General features: G+C 42.9%; 1 protein-coding gene across 2 annotated transcripts in view; it reads right to left on the bottom strand.

Moving 5' to 3' along the window:
- Positions 1-14742, bottom strand: part of APC (APC regulator of WNT signaling pathway) — a 202775-nt gene extending 188033 nt beyond the window's left edge. The window contains exon 1 of one of the 2 annotated variants that reach the window (XM_039545887.1): positions 14457-14742. The gene's annotated coding sequence lies outside the window, so the exon portion shown is untranslated. The remainder of the gene's footprint in view (positions 1-14456) is intronic. The other variant, XM_039545894.1, reaches the window with a different exon arrangement.
- Between the last annotated feature and the right edge of the window lie 2335 nt (positions 14743-17077).

Raw genomic sequence — 17077 nt, 5'->3', positions numbered from 1 at the left:
CAGCTCTAAAGTGAAAAAGTGCAACATTCACATGCAGTGCAGTTATGGGGAGGCGGGAGGGTTCCTGTTTGGAGGCAGGGGCATGTCTTGCATTTGCTGCTTCTAATCTTTCTGCCTTCAAAGGTTCATTGCCAGGGATCAAAGTTGCCAGGTGCACAGGTTGACTTGAATTTCCTGGCCTCCCATTGATGTTGTTCTTGCTGCCCTGTGCTGGGGCTTGGGACGGGACATCCATGTCATTCCCAGTTCCCTGTATTATCCAGAGTCTGATAACACGACTGAGTCCTGGCCGAGGGCACTGCATTGTCTGCTGGCCTAACAGCAGCATGCATTCCAGCAGAGTTTTCTGCCTGTTCACCTCCAGGAGCTGCTTTTTTGTGTCTTTGGCCATATAACAATGCTGTCCTGGGCCAGTTCAATGGCATCTCTAGATAGTTGCCTGTATACCTCCCTCCCATTCATTAAACAGACTATCCAGTTCTTGATAAGTGTGGGGGGTGGTTTTTGTTTTTTGCAAGCCTGTAACTAGGGCTCTAAACATCTCCTTTTGGACCTCCATTTCTTCCCTCTCAGGTTGCCAGTCACTGAGCTGTTGATGAAGGCTCTGTTCTTGAAGGTCTCACTGCTGCAGGTACCGTGGCTGGGGGAGCAGAGAAAGGAAAAACAAATAGTTATTGTTCATATTAGTACTGTTTCCACAGAAGCAGTGACAGCACTTTTCTTATCCTCTATTTCTTAATTCCATTCCCTGAGATTCATCCCAGTCTCGGGAGACCTCAGAGATAAGTGGTGTGTACATGTGGGCTTAATAGGATGCTGGGATTGGTGTTCCTGGTTTGGGGCTTGCAGTTTATGCTGTGCCTTGAAGGTACTTCTATGGGTGCACGCTATTCCTGATTGGGCCACTGAGATGAAGGTAAGGATGAATCAGGAGGGAGCTGGATAGCATTTTCCTCTGCATCCCCTTTAGGCTGTCCTGACTCTTGATGACTTACACTGAGGCAGGTGACTAGGAGTAGAGAAGGGGCTTAAAAGGCAAAGGGTACACTAGAGAGAGATGTGAATTATTCACCAAGACGGTCCTCCCAGAAGTGCAAATGAGTTGCAAGCTATACCAGAACAATGGTAGTGCTGCTGAATGTCCATACTAAAATGAAGACTTTCTCAGCCTTCAGTCTGCTCTCTCCTGCAGAGATTCAGAAAGTGCAAAGAAAAGTAGACTGGGTTCTACATTGATTGTTTAAAACCTTAACAGCTCCCAGCATTTTTCTATTAAATATATAACCTATGGAAGGCCATTATGCCTCCTTTGTTTACTTTACTGCAACAATGATTAAACTGGTATTTTATATACCTCAGTCAATTGCCTTAAGAGCTGTAGTCATGCAATTCCTAACCTAATCTTTTCCTGCAATGCAACAAATGCAACATTGTTACAGACTATATACATTTCTGCAGGGATCATTAGCTCTATTAGCTATATGGGCATGCAATTGATGGTTGGGGCATTAGCATAAGATAGAAGTTGATTACCTGGCCCAGTTGCAATTTTGAAAATATTCTTAGGAAAGGCAGAACAAAGGGGAGGAACAGTGTTGGGTGAGGGCAGGAGGCTCAGAAAGGCTGGTAGTTCACATACAACCCAAATGGCAGCCGCCACTGGGCACCCAGAGCAGAAGCTAGCACTGCTGTATAGCATAATAATAAATTGTAAAGATAGATACTTACATGCAAAAGTCTCCTGGAGAGGATCTTCTGCTGTAGCCTGGACTGAGATTCGGGCTAGGAATTGGGCCTCTCTCAGGGTCTCAAGTGCTGAAGAGATCATGGCTGTATGAGGAGATCACTTCACTGTCCTCCACCCATGAATCGTGGCTATCCGCAGGGGGCCACAGTCTCCTCAGCAGGGGTACCATTGCTCACAAGGGGATTGGGTTCTAGTGGCATGCCAGCTCCTCATAGAGCAGATTGTCACATGGGACCTCTGGACTTGTTTTTGGCATCCCCGGGGGTTTTGTACATTTTTCTGAGCTCTTTGATCTTTATATTGTACTGCTTAACATCCTGGCTGTGACCCTGCTTGGCCATCTGTTTAGTGTTGTTTTCAAAAAGATTCTTATGGTGGTGTTTGGTTACAAAAGTTTGCTGTACTGTCATTTCTCACCAGATTGCAAGATCAAAAAAAAAATAAAAAAATCTTGCCCCAGCTCCTCGCGGCTGCACAAATATTGCTGTAATGCTGATATACTGAAATCCAGGAGCAAATGGGCCGAACCTGGCCTCTCACCAGTTTTTAAAGAGTGGAGGAGACATCCAATCAACTTGATCCCTGAGCAGCGGAGGGCACAGATAAACAGACAGGTCGGTCACAGATACCCGCAAAGCAGCGTGGATAGCAGTGGAAGGACTGCCAAGCAATGTGCAAAAGTATTGTGGGCACATGAACAACAATCTGCACTAACTACATTTGCAGTGAACTTACTCCACTCTGAAAGCATAGAGCAGAATTTGCAGCAAAGAGAGAGTCAGTGTGCTTTAAGGGTTTGCACTGTGTGTACACAGGCATTTTCAATTCACACTTGCTTGAATTAATGCTAACAAAACCCCCTGTGTAGACAAGCTCTATTGTTTTGAGGCTCCCTACAGACTCTTAGTTTGTAGGTGTGAATGCCCCAGTATCCCAGAGGAGATTTAGCTCCAAGAGCCACTATACTAGAAATTCTCACTCTCCCCCTCCACACACACACACACACACACGAAATGGCGGGAAGCTGCCACCACTCACTCCAAATGAAGGGTGGCAGTACAATGACATGGGGGAAGAACCCACAAGGACTCCATGTCATAGTGTCCTAGAATTCTGGATTGCATTCCCTGGCCCTGCTTAGGGCAGAGTGCCACAGATTAACTTTTTGTTGCTGGGGAGGGGAGGGAAGGGAAGGCGGAGAGAATGGGAGTATTTCTTTTGACTAGATTTGCTGTTTTACCCTGTCACTGATTGTCTCCTTGTCACTGTATTAGGCTTTGTTTATACTGGCACTTTTGTCATTAAAACTTTTGTTGACCCCAAACAACAAAAGTTTTAACGACAAAAAGTACCAGTGTGGACAGCACTTTGTCAGGGGGATCTGCACTACCAGAGACGAAGCTACTGTCCCTCACTGGGGGTGGTTTTATTTTGTTGCCAGGAGAGCTCTCTCCCAGCGATAAAGAGCAACTACCCAGAGCACCTTATAACAGCCATACAGTTGTAAGGGGCGCAGTGTAGACATAGCCTTAGGAAAAAAGATATACAGATATACCCAATCTGCCTTTGCTAGACCATTCATTCATTGTTTTGAATATCTTTGTTTCCTCCTCTCTAAAGTAAATGGTCCCAATCTTTTCCATCTCTTCCTGTAGGAAAAAAATCTAGGTGTCTACCATTTTAACTGCCAGAATCCCCTCTATTTCTACAAATAATGGAAATAATAAAGAAGTTACAAAAGCTAAATTCAGTATTCTGGATTACTGTGACCAGATCCTCATCTGGAGGAAGGGAAGAAGTTTCCTAGCAAGCTGGAGTTGGAAAGGCATTTTTAAAAACTGATGCAACCTGGTCATGCATACCCAGTGAGGAGTCTAATGCCACTTTGACAAATGGGAGCTGTATGCCTTCAATAAAAGGTGGAGACAACGTCTCTGCCAGTTCATCTATGCATTTGTCTTTTTCTGATCAACATCACTTTAGCCTTCCCTGGGTTCACCTTGAGCCAGCTGTTCTTCACCCAAGAGCTAATTTCTTGTAGGCATTCTTACACAGTAGTGGCACTAGTTGTAGAAGTTGAGAATGGTATATATAGCTGAGGGCCATCAGCATAGTATTGGCAACTGAGCCCATGAGGTCTCACTCTCACCAAAGCGGTCTCACATAGATATTCAAGAGAAATCAGAGAGGGTATGGATTCTTATGGGACTTCGGAAAGGAGGAGCTGTTACCCATCATCATTCTTTGAATTCTGCCAGAGAGAAACAATTGCAGCCACTGTAGTTCTGACCATCTACTGCTGCTACGTTGTATAGGTGTGTTAGTAGCTCCTTGTCAGTAGCACAGTGTCAAAGACTGCAGAGAGGTCCAGCAGCCTAAACATGAACATTTTGCTGTGTCCATGACCATAAGGTGGTCTTTTAGCACCACTAGAGTCGTCTGTACTGTGCCCTAGTTTGACCGCTGTCAGTGAGGCATCCAAGATCCTGGCTGATCACTATTTTTCTAACTACTGGTTACACCACACTGATATTAATTTTATCTGCTATAATTGATATTTTACTATTGACATAAAACCCCCACAGCTCAGTATGTGCTCTTATCTTGTGACTGAAGTTCTTTTAGAGGCTGTTATATGAACTGCTGTCCTTTCCACATAAAACCTATGCTAGTTTGGAATGTGAATATACATAATACCTTCTTTTTTACAGTCTCAAGAAACCATTGAGGAGGCATAGCTAGATTCAGCTATTGATCACCTCACCTCCTCCAGGACCCCATTGCACTTTTAGGTTTCCTTCCAAAAAAGGACCAGGAACTCAGAACACTGGCTTCAAAAAAAATTCCTCTTGGACCACACAATAACCTGACATTTCAGAGAGATCCAAATGTATATTACTGCCTGAAGGGCCAGACTGGTGTGCTTAAATACGTATGTTTAGAAATGGTTCACTGATTTAGAAGTATAAACAAAATAAATTGATAATTCAACTTCAATTAGCTAGGTGGCCAACCACCTCAAGTCCAGAAACAAATCCTTGTCACTCTAGTCTATTGGAAGAGATTCAAACAATACAAATGGCACTAGATCAAAGAGCAATAATGAGAACACACTCCTCTACCAGAGAAGCTACCTAAATCTGCATTATAAATATTTATATATGCCTTTTAAAAAGTCATCCATCCTCTAAAGTTACCTTTGACTGCTCTTTCTTGGTGCAGATAAGTAAAAGTCAGATAAAGAAAACAATGTAAAATGACATTTTTTAAATTGTCAGATGCAATTAGAGGCTACAGATTTATAAAGATGATACAGCAGATTAAGCTAGAAGATCCTGCTGTATTTCTGACTGGGTTCTGATCTTTATTACTGCATGTATAGTAGCTTGTTTCACATGGGCCTCTAGTACCTTTATATCATTCTGGGCACCAGTTCAGAGCTAGAGAAAAGAACTGGACATTTTGTTCCCTTGTAAAATTGAGAGATGGATTTGGAACAGTATAAAGACAATCATGTACAGAAATCTACTTTTTCATGCAAATAAAGCAGTTCACAAATCTACTAGTTAAAGAAGTAGACAAGGATTCTTTCTCCCCATTCAATTCACTCTTTTCAATTTCTTGCACTTGAAACATTTTTTGGAAAAAGCTTCATGAATCAAGTTCAGTTCTCAAGGTCCCAACAATGACATTCAGACATTTAATTAGTAGGCCATCACTTGAGCTGGCATCTAAACCTTTTGTCAAAAGACCTAATTCCATACCAATTCAAACACTCTATTAGTCTAATATTAACTACAGGAAATCATATGACCTCTTAGTTCACAGATTGCACTGCATGCACTAATATAACATTGCAGTGATAGTCTAAATGAATGCAAGAATACAGACATAAGATGTATAAATCTTTTGAAGCTGGTAACAGTATTCCATGTTTTGCAAAACAAAAAAAGACTTACCTGTGTACTCAAAAGGTAACTGTGTTTGATGTAAGGCTCAAGAGAGGCCTGTACTTCTGAGACTCTGGCAGTCCAGGTGCAGATCTTTATCTGGATGTAACCCGACATAAGACCTGATCTCTGAAGATTCTGTATTTTGTTGATTCAAACGTTATCAGTCAACTAACTGCTGACTTCAGCAAGGATACTATTTACCCCCTGGAGTAGACAGGAGTGCTGTTGAGAAAGCCAAGCACTCCCCTAGGCCCTTTCTAGCTATTACGTAGAAGCTTGGCTGAATGCTCTGAAGCTTCAGACCCTGGAATGAGCATCTTCCAAGCTAACAGCACAGGTGAGAAGGAAGAACACAGAAGAAAAGTTACTGCACCGCACAAATCTAGGTATTAACCACACAGCATTTTACTCTTATTTAATACTAACCAGCTGCCAGTGGTTGACAGCATTGGTATTTGCCTTTAACTCCACTGTTAAGGACAGCTTCAAGATGAGGACCAGTAAAACCTTAAAACAAAAGAACAAACACCAAACATTTATTTCTGATTCAGCTGCATCTTCAGAGTGCAAGTGCCACTGAGGTGGTAAACGGAGGTGAGTTTAAAAAAAAAGTCAGGTATTTATTTTGATCAGTACAAATTTAGCCTGTACAGTGGACCAGATGGGCAATGGCAGCATAACACAGATGTCTGCATATTGGTACACAGTGGAAATTCTGTGCAAGACCCACATGCACTCTCAACCAACACAGTTCCAATTTTGGCCCTTCCAAGCTGTGGGAATATAGCAGGAAAGAAGAAGAAGAAATGTACCCTTCTTCCTGCCTCAGTGTATTCAGAAAAAGATTAATTTAAAAAAAATTAAAAATCATATATTGGGAAAGAAGGGATGAAACTAAAAAATTAAGCTTTAAAACCTTCTAAAGCATCTGCTTTGATACTCTTCCATTAGAGGAAATTCAAGATGGCATCTGCAATAAAGTCAATGGAAATCACTTTAAAGCCTTAACCTTTGACTGGAAAAAAAAAATCTGGATATGCCACAAGTTCAAAATTATCTGTCACCTTCACTGGAGAACCTGAATCTTACTTCTATAGTATTCATGAAGTTCTCTGAAGGCAAGCATATATCGCCTGATCTGAACTTGATTCACAGATTACTTTGATCTCTGTGTTCTTTTAATTGTTTATTTCCCCAAATAGTCTCATAGTCTATGAATAAGCCATGGCAATTTTGTCAGTCCTTTGCAAGTAACAACTGAAGCCTTTCAGCCTAACCAGTTAAACCATTACATTAAGTCCAAATTTCTGTCAGTACTTAACTGGATTCAATAAAGCTGTGCACAAACTGCAAAAGCTTGGTCCTCAAATATTCAAATTTTAAAACTAATTTGCTTTGTCCATGTTTGTGTCCTTTCCCTATTAGCTATTACCCAGTTAGAAAGTGAGGACAATATCATACCAAATGCTCACAGAAAGCCATTTGTGACTCATCTATAAAGTGAAAAAAATTATGAAGACTAGTCAAATTTGATTAAGTAAAATTAATGAAAATCACAATCTGCTTGTGAACATTCTTTAAATAGAAAAAGGTTACATTCAATTAAGTAGTTCAGACATTTTTCCCCCTCTTCTAATACTGAGTAAACAACATTTGATAAGACTCTCCTACTGACTTCACTGGACATTTGGAATCAAAATGCCAAAACTTCAGCAGAGAGGCATGTTTTCAGGCACTGTCGCATTCAATTCCCCAAGTAAGTTTGTGGCCCATCATTGGGAGATTTTAATTTAATTTGCAGCCCTTGGGTCATACTCCATGAGAACCAGAGCTGAGGCTGACAAAGGTGTAAAACTCTAATTAGCAACATATTAACCCTAGAGTGAAAGAATCACATCTATATACAACTCAACTGTGACCTCTGTAATTGATTAGGGAATAGCATTGATTAATTCCAAACTGATTCTTACACAGTCTTTCACTCAAATGATAGGGGCTGTAATGTGGTGTCTCAAAAATGAAGACATTTAATGTGGTGTCTCAAAAATGAAGACATGTCTTAAAATGGGGAAGAGACAATGTGAACCTGAGAATTTTTGGCATCAGTAAGTTAAGGGAGAGTCAGCTCACCTAAATTATGTTTGCTGCATTCATAAATTTCTTTACATTCTTATAACACACTAGTGAAATATGTTTCATCTCTCTTCCATTTCTCCCTCTCTTGCCAGTTGTTGAATAATAGAAGGCCAAACCAATTTTCACACCAAAGAGCTAAGTTCAGATCTACATGATTAATATCACTAACATTAAGTGCACAAACAATTAAAAGTAATTTATAAATATATTACAGACATCTGTTTATCAGACCAAGTAAATTAATACCCTATGCACTTAATTAATTAATTCCTGTATAACTAGCCTGCAATGGCATCACAACAGTCTTTTATTTACAATTCTACTATATTTTGTAACAGTTTAAATAATTTATATCTTTGACAATCCCTTATTTAGGGAATAAGAACATAAGAATGGCAGAGGTTCACCTAGCCCAGTATCCTGTCTTCTGACAGTGGCCAGTGCCAGGTGCCCCAGAGGGAATGAACAGAACAGGTAATCATCAAGTGATCCATCCCCTGTCACGCATTTCCAACTTCTGGCAAACACAGGCTAGGGACGCAATCCCTGCCCATCCTGGCTAATAGCCATTGATGGACCTATCCTCCATGAATTTATCTAGTTCTTTTTTTAACCCAGTTATGGTCTTGGCCTTCACAACATCCTCTGGCAAGGAGTTCCACAGGTTGACTCTGTGTTGTGTGAAGAAATACTTCCTTTTTATTTGTTTTAAACCTGCTGCCTATTAATTTCATTTGGTGACCCGTAGTTCTTGTGTTATGAGAAGTAGTAAACAACACTTCCTTATCTACCTTTGTAGTAAGATGAGGCCCTGAAATATAAACTCTTGTATCAGAGGCCTAGTCTGAGGCCTGAAGCCTGAACCAAAGTACTTCCAGGCACTGCTAAGCAAAAGCTGTGCTGTGAGCCAGAGGCAGGCCTCACTCACAGAAATTGGTGAGAAGAGGGTTGTTAGAAGCAGGTGCGTTCACACATAAGGGCTAACAACAGGAACTTGTGCCAAGATGGCACCTGGACAGCCTGATACAAGGACACTCCATAGACATAACAAGGAACAGGCAGGTGCATCTTAAAGACGGGACAGCATGATGGATAGATCTGTATGTCTGGAACAACATGATCAAAAGGGAGACAGCATCCTAATGAGCCAAGAGGCTGTACCTCAATATGTCAGGAGGGATGAGTAATCTGTCCTGTAACTGTATAAAAGTAGGTCCCGGAGTGTGTATCTTTGTCCAGCCTAAGGGGCAGTGGAAAGTCCCACCACTGACTGAGCTGTGTCCATTGCCAAGGAGCACATATTCGTAGTATGTCCTGTAGAGTCTATAGGAAACTATTACTGTGCTTCGTTTGACAATAAACCTGGCTTGGGTTCCTTCATACCTTACTAGAGTCTGTGGTCTTTGGGAGTTCTTTCGGGGTTTGCTGTGTCAGCTATCTGCACAGAGCCGGGGCAGCACACAGAGGGAACACGCACGCAGGCGACTTATCATCATCGATCAAGAGCACAGCACCACACCAGTAGCTACTAACAACAACTTTCTCTACACCAGTCATAATTGTATAGACCGTAATCATATCTCTCCTTAGCCATCTCTTTTCCAAGCTGAAAAGTCCCAGTCTTATTAATCTCTACTTATATGGAAACCGTTCCATACCCCTAATCATTTTTGTTACCCTTTTCTGAACCTTTTCCAATTCCAATATATCTTTTTCGAGATGGGGCAACCACATCTGCACACAGTATTCAAGATGTGGGCATACCACAGATTTATGGACAGGCAACATGATATTTTCTGTCCCATTTTCTATCCCCTTCTTAATTATTCCCAGCATTCTGTTCGCTTTTTTGACTGTCACTGCACATTGAGTGGATGTTTTCAGAGAACTATGACTCCAAGATCTCTTTCTTGAGTGGTAACAGCTAGTTTAGACCTCATCATTTTATATGTATAGTTGGGATTGTGCTTTCCAATGTGCATTACTTTGCATTTATCAACATTAAATTTCATCTCCCATTTTCTTGCCCAGTCACCCAGTTTTGAGAAATCCTTTTGTAGCTCTTCGCAGTCTGCCTGGGTCTTAACTATCTTTAGTAATTTTGTATCATCTTCAAGTTTTGCCACTTCACTGTTTACCCCTTTTTCCAGATCATATAGCACCATCAGACTATTTTATGCATCAGTCTGATTCAATCCTCGCACTAAATTATGAACCCAGTCTTAGTAATGTCATTAGTTTCCTGTTATTGTCTAACAGTGCTGTTAATGATTAAAAATGTGTTTCTAAGGAATTACTCTGCTCCTAGGAAATTGTACATACCCAGCCTGTACATTTAAATGTATTATACAACGATCAAATTTTAAAATTTGATATTTTCCAAGTAGAGCATAGTTAGTGCAACTCCTTTGCTACTACTGCCCACTGTTCCAAAACTAGTTTGAAAGGACAAGATTTTTTTATTTTTTTAAATATACTGTGCTTTGGCATGGGCCAAGCAGAGCCCATCTCTTCCCCTTTCCTAAAATACAACTACCATTTGCAAGTCCTCTGGTTCCCACTACAGACAACTAATATTAAATAAAGCAATAATCCTCCAGTTAGGACACCAAAATGGACAGTCTTATGAAGTGTCTACTAATATTCCTCCATCAAGTTAAACTAATGCACTATGACTTTGCAACCAGTGCTCAATATCAGAAGTATTACAGGCAAATGTGCTCATAAATAGTCCTGTCAACTACTTCTCTCCCCTTTTATTTTAAATCCTTCCTAACTGCCTCTTCTCCCTTCCATATGCCTCCCCACAATACCATGTCCATTAAATACAGTTCTCTGGATGCCAGAAAACATTTCTCCTCAACAAGAGAAGAATGGCTTCCACAAATGCAAATTAGCGAGGCAAAAATTGTCAACTCAGTTAAGGAAGTGTCCAGCCCAAAATAAAAATACTCTTCACTTTCAAGTTAAGGAGCGAGAACTAAACCCTATCCAGTCATGTAACAGAGGCACAGATATTTCCAGCTTCTGTAACAAGATGCAAGTCTACAATTCAAATAGTTTGACATATGATCAAAAAGGTTCTACAGCAGTATAGTATGGTTGATAGTTGCATCACTATCATACATTTGCATGCCTTTATCAAGCCCACCTTATATTATTTCAATAAAACTCATAATTACAGTCTGAGTTTAACAAGACAAAAACCCGTAAATTTGCAAAATATTGCTAGGATAGGCTTTTTTTATTGTTAAGAACAAAGTATCAGTGTCACTATTATGATGTGAGGAATTACCAACTAATCAGATGTTCATTTTAGTAATCAATCCATTAGCTAACTAGCCTTGGCCCATTCATTCATTCCCTCATCATCATACAGGCTACTAAAACTCAGATTCTTAAAATATGAATACTCAAGGTAAAAAGGAAAAGACTAAAATTTGTCCCCATTGTGCAACAGACTTAGTTTGGAGTAAAAAAATATTTGAGATTTACCACTTTTTCCCATAAAGGTTTCAGATGTGTGGACAGGGCCTTGGAGTTTGCGATTTCTATTCTATAACACTACTGAACTACCGTATGGCTATTGGACACTTTCAAAATTAAAGTGTGTGTAAGATTAACTCTATGCTAAACCTAAGTCTATTAGAATGTCATTCATCATACTTTTAGAACAATCTGATATTTAATGTACTGCAAAATGCTCTGACAACTAGCATTTAATAATTCTGTGAAAAGTTATTCATTTTTACAAGATGTGTACACTAAATGGTTTAACACAGAGAAAAAGTTAACTAGCATAAGCCAATTTGGGTGTCTCATTTTCACTTAGGTTACCAATATATTTTCAGTCTGTTAGCCAACACCAAATGAACCACATCTAAGTTTGTTCAACTTGATGATTTCAACATGTATTAAAAAGTTTTATGCTGATCCAACTGGAAAAAGACAGCAATTCAAGATACTAGTGACCACTTATTTTTGGTTATTGTTGGACCACTGAAAGGAATATCTGAAGGTGAATTATATGAGCAAGCACATCTTGCAAACAACCCACCAAGGGCATCTGCAAGTACATAAAAAGAAATAACTAATATTAACTCAATGAGTTCTACTTGAATAAAAGCATACATAAACTTCAATAAAAGTACAATGCAGTCGCCCATTGGGATAAGCAGCTATCAGCATAGCATTGCTCCTCTGACCTAAATGAATGCATCTAAAATTTCATGTATGATTCTTTAGAAGAACAGAAATGTTCAGGTAAATCAGACAAGCATTTGAGATAGAGTTAAAAAGAATGGTGATTTCCTGAACTATTTTTTTTTTGAACTTGTTTTAAATGGTTTTCACTAGACACAAATGTGTTTTGATCTGTTGGTTTCTGGCAAGGACTAGGGCCTATGACCATCTTTGGGGAGATTCTTTACAGAAGTTAGTTATTAAAAGATGAGGCATACAAGCCAAACTCAACACTTGAAAATTGTGTTGTGTACTTACTCTTCCACCAGTCCATTTTATTCTCAAATATCTGAGCTCTCTTTTAGCAAGACTTATTTTCTACTACAAGTTTGATTACTGTATCTTTCAATAAGGGGAAATGCAAAAAAACCCCAACACATTGTTTATGGTTTTTACTGTTTGATATTTTAAATAAAATGAAACCGCAAATGCAATTTTTACAATTAAAACAAATATGTAAAAATGCAAAAGTTTAGGTATCTAAAGCTAAATTAAATCTCAGATTTGAGCATGTAGTATTGTCTATTCCTGTTTTTCTTGCTCAGCGTGTAGTTTAATATACTTTTACACTAAACTTACTATTACATACAGTATTACACTACAAATATTGCAAGAAAAACAAGAACAAAAAAATTACATACGCATATCATCCCAACACAAGGGGAGGCAGAATTAAATAAAATCTGAAAAAAAATTATCAGTTATGTTTTTGTGTAGTATACCACTAATTATAGCTAGCCTTTTGCCAGGTAAGTCATTTATATTCTTTGTGGAACTCAGAATATCCCTATATTCCTTGAGGCCTCAGATCATAGTAGTTATCCTTCCATCAGGAAGATGTGCTTTCAGTTGCACATGCTGAACATGCTGCATGTGTGATGAAGCCTTTTACAGAGTGGGAGGGAAAGAGACATCAAGGAAAACAGAAGTCCACCCAAAAAAAGTAAGGTAAAGGATTGTATGACTTCCACTTTAACTTGACTAACATTTCCTATGTCGCTAGGACTGGCAAGAGCTACTTGGCATAACAACTTCATCAAACTCACTTTAAAAAAAAAAAAAAAAGGAAAGCTTTCATACCACAATTCGTGAAGCCCACGGTAAAGAATAAATTAATATTCCTTTGTCATTTAAATCAGAGCATAGATAATTAAAACAGGACCACTACAAGAACTACAGTTAAAAAACTACTATTTCAAATATATACCACCATGTAAGCAGGGCATGAAAAATCTACTACCCCACCAGGGGCAAACATTTTTTTTTCCTGAGGATCAGGTGTTCATGGAAGTGAGCCTAAACTATCAGTTTCTGCAGAATTTCTCCCCCCCCCCCCCCGCAAGAAATCTTAAGGTTTTTAGCCTTATGACTGCTAAGATAAGCTTTTCAAATGTCAACAGATGCAGGCCCACCTTCCTCAAGGTGCTGCTACCACCATTCATAATTTCACTGATGCCCTTTGTGAAAGCTAACAGGGCACTGGTAACTTCTAGAGCTGTTAATCAGAACACCTTGTCACCCAGTGAAGTTGGAAAGGGAAACAGACTAGAGTCATGTAAATATCCTGTTTAATCTATGAGCAGAAAGAAGGGCTAGGAACACCTCAAAAACGGAGGCTGTGGTCAAAAGGTAGAGTTACATTACACAGACCCATAAGCAGCAGCAGCAGAAACCTTCATAGCCTTCAGAAAGCTCTGGAGTCGGGGATAAGTGAGAAAGGTCCTCTCTAGCAACTGGAGCAAGAGTGGGGTGACTGGAACTTTACTTTTAAATTTAATTCCCTCTCCCCTCCACCCCCCTTCCAGAGAAGCTAAAAAGAGCTGGGCTTCTCACAGACATTGCTGTCAGGCTTCATACACATTCTGGCCTTTGACGATCAGATATCTGGGAATTTTTATATTGTTATACTACAACATGAAAGTTGTATATTACAGCCATATCTGTTACAGCGGAGCTGGGAACTAAACTCAGATCTCGATACGAGTTCCAGTCTAGTGCCTCTGCCAAAACACCACCCACCCTTCCGTTCCTCTCCCTTCCAAGGGGTAACGCACAGGACAGGTATTGGTCAGCAGACTAATAGATATTCCCCCACCATCGGAAAGGGTTATTTAATGCAATCCTGAAATACTGAGTCAGTATCCGTGGGAAGCTCGGCTCAGCAAGTCACATAAACTGGGGTAAAGGGGTCTGGGCTCCCCAGGGGGGGCTATACCCAGGGGGTGGTACCAGGGCTCTACCGGCTGGGGAGGGGGGTGCCACGGGGGGCAGTATGCAGGAGGGGGCTGCCAAGAGACGGGGACTCGCCGGGGTGCTGCCCTGGGGGTTGCTGGGGGCTGGCGGTGCCATGCGGGGAGGGGCCCGGCTCTCTCACTCACCTGCCTGCTCTCTCCCCACCCAGCTGCGCCGCCGCTGCCGCGGCGACTCCTCCGACTCCAGCTCGGCCCCAGGCAGCGGGCGGAAGAGGCAGCCGGGGCCGGACACGGCCGCACATACAGGGCGCTGGGCCGACAGACACTCCCCCTTCTCACAGGCAGGGGCCGGCCCCTGTCCCGCTGTCCCGGCTCCTCATCCCCGCGGCACGGGCCGGGCAGCCCCGGCCCCTCCAAGCTTCCCTCCGGCGTCAGTGACCGGCCGCCCCCACCACGGCCCCACAACGCGGGACCACCCCTCCTCACTCCCCCTCCCGAACTGGTCTCCCCGCCGCCATCTTGCCTGAGGGGAGAGCGTAGTGCGCAGGCGCGGCCGGGGGACTCCCGGCTCTAGCAGTCGGCCCTGGAAGAACCGGAATCGGCTCGGGGAGTCAATGCGCACGCGCGAAGGAAGGAGCCTTTTAGTCGTCCCCCTTCCTTTTACACACACCTGCCGCGCGCCGCTGCTGGGAGTCTGGCTTGCTGCTGCTTTCCCTCCGTGGTCATCCGAGCAGGGCGTGTGGTTGCGTCCGTCCTGCCCAGGGCTTGCTGTGGGGAGGGTGGGTGGTTTCTGTACTAAGGCAGGCAGCACTGGGAAGAGCAAAAAACAGACCCTCGAGGTTTCCAGAGAGAGAGTGTGAGAAAGAGTGTGTGTGTGTGTTTGTGTGTGTGTGTGTGTGTGTGTGAGACTGAGGCCTTGGCTACACTGGAGAGTTGCAGCGTTGGTAGTGGCTTTACAGCGCTGTAACTCACTCACCGTCCATACTTGCAAGGCACATACAGCGCTGTATCTCCCTGGCTACAGATCTGGCTGTACTCCACCTCGGCCTAGGGAATAATGACTATAGCGCTGGTGATGCAGTGCTGCTCTGCCAGTGTGGCCACCAAAAGCGCTGTTGTTGGCCTCCAGAGGTATTCGGAGGTATCCCAGAATGCCTGTTCAGCCACTCTACTCATCAGTTCGAACTCTATTGCTCTGGCCTCAGGTGACCCGCCCTGTAAATGCTCCGGGAATTTTAAAAATCCACTTCCTGTTTGCTCAGCCAGGTGTGGAGTGCAATCAGTGAATCTTTCCAGGTGACCGTGCTTACACGTGCCAAACGAGCCCCAGCATGGAGCAATGGCGAGTTGCTGGACCTCATCAATGTTTGTGGGGAGGAAGCTGTGCAGTCCCAGCTGCGCTCTAGCCGTAGGAATTACGATACCTATGGGCAGATATCAAGGGCTATGCTGGAAAGGGGTCATGATGGGGACGCCCTGCAATGAAGGGTTAAAGTGAAGGAGCTGCAGAGTGCCTATTGCAAAGCCTGCAAGGGAAACCACCGCTCTGGCGCTGCCCCCATGACCTGCCATTTTTACAAAGAGCTGGACGCGATACTTGGGGGTAACCCCACCACCAATCCGAGGACCATGATGGACACTTCAGTGCAGGGGAGGAGGAAAACGAGAGTGAGGGTACTGGGGTGGGGGGAGACACCTCGGAGTCCCTGGAGGCATGCAGCCAGGAGTTCTCAAGCCAGGAGGAAGGTAGCCAGTCACAGCAGCTGGTACTTGGTGGAGGACAAACAGAGGAGTGGGTTCCCGGTAAGCGGCTCTTATTTTCAGGATGGAAATTTTTTGGGAGAGGAGGGAGGGTTAGGGCTGCATGCATGCATGCCTAGATGTGGAATAGCACATTGATGTGGTCTATCACGTCGCGGTAATCAGCCTCGGTAATCTCTTCAAAAGTTTCAGCCAGAGCGTGGGCAATGCGCTTGCGCAAGTTTATTGGGAGAGCCACTGTGGTCCTTGTCCCAGACAGGCTAACGTGTCCGCGCCACTGTGCCGTGAGGGGTGGGAGGACCATTGCAAGACACGGGCAAGCTGCATAGGGGCCAGGGCGGAATCCACATTGCTGTAGAAGACCCTCCCGTGCTTCCCAGGTGACCCACAGCAGCGAGATATCTTCCAGGATCAACCTCTGTGGAAAATGTTGGGATAGTGTTCAGTGTAGGTGCCCCCTGCAGCTGTTTGCTTTCCCCAACGCACAGAAACCCCGAGGACAGTAGAGCCCTGAAGCAATCAGTCCCCCTTACTCACCATTTCGGGGCTCCCGTGGGTTATGTGCGCTCTCTTTGGGATGGGAAAATTATGCTATTGTGAAGAATGTTACTCCTTAACTGTGTGGGAATAACTGTCTGGTATAAACAATGCTGCCTCTGTTAAGTGTTGCATTTTTTGCCTTTCCAGAAGCAACCTTGAGATCTCGGCTGCCCGTGTTATCAACAGCTCAAAGACTACAAAACCTCCGGAAGAAGCCACGAAAAAGCAAAGAAGACCTGCTGCAAGCAGTTATGGAGCACTCTCTCACAGAGAATCAAAAAGTGCAGGACTGGAGGGAAAGGGAAAGCAGGATCTGCCAGAAAAACGCAGCGGACAGGAAGAAAAGCACAAAGCAGCTGATAAGCATCCTGACGCGCCAAGCGGACTCTATCCAGGTGCTCGTAGCCATGCCGGCAGAGCACTACTGCTCCCCCCCCGTCCCTAAGCCCTTTCCCTTGTGCCCCAATGTCAGCTCAAAACCCCCTTCCCCAGCATCCAGGTTCTTA

Source organism: Mauremys reevesii, linkage group 6 (genome assembly GCF_016161935.1).
Source record: "Mauremys reevesii isolate NIE-2019 linkage group 6, ASM1616193v1, whole genome shotgun sequence".
NCBI lineage: Eukaryota > Metazoa > Chordata > Testudines > Geoemydidae > Mauremys > Mauremys reevesii.
This window is presented reverse-complemented; position numbering and strand designations above follow the sequence as displayed.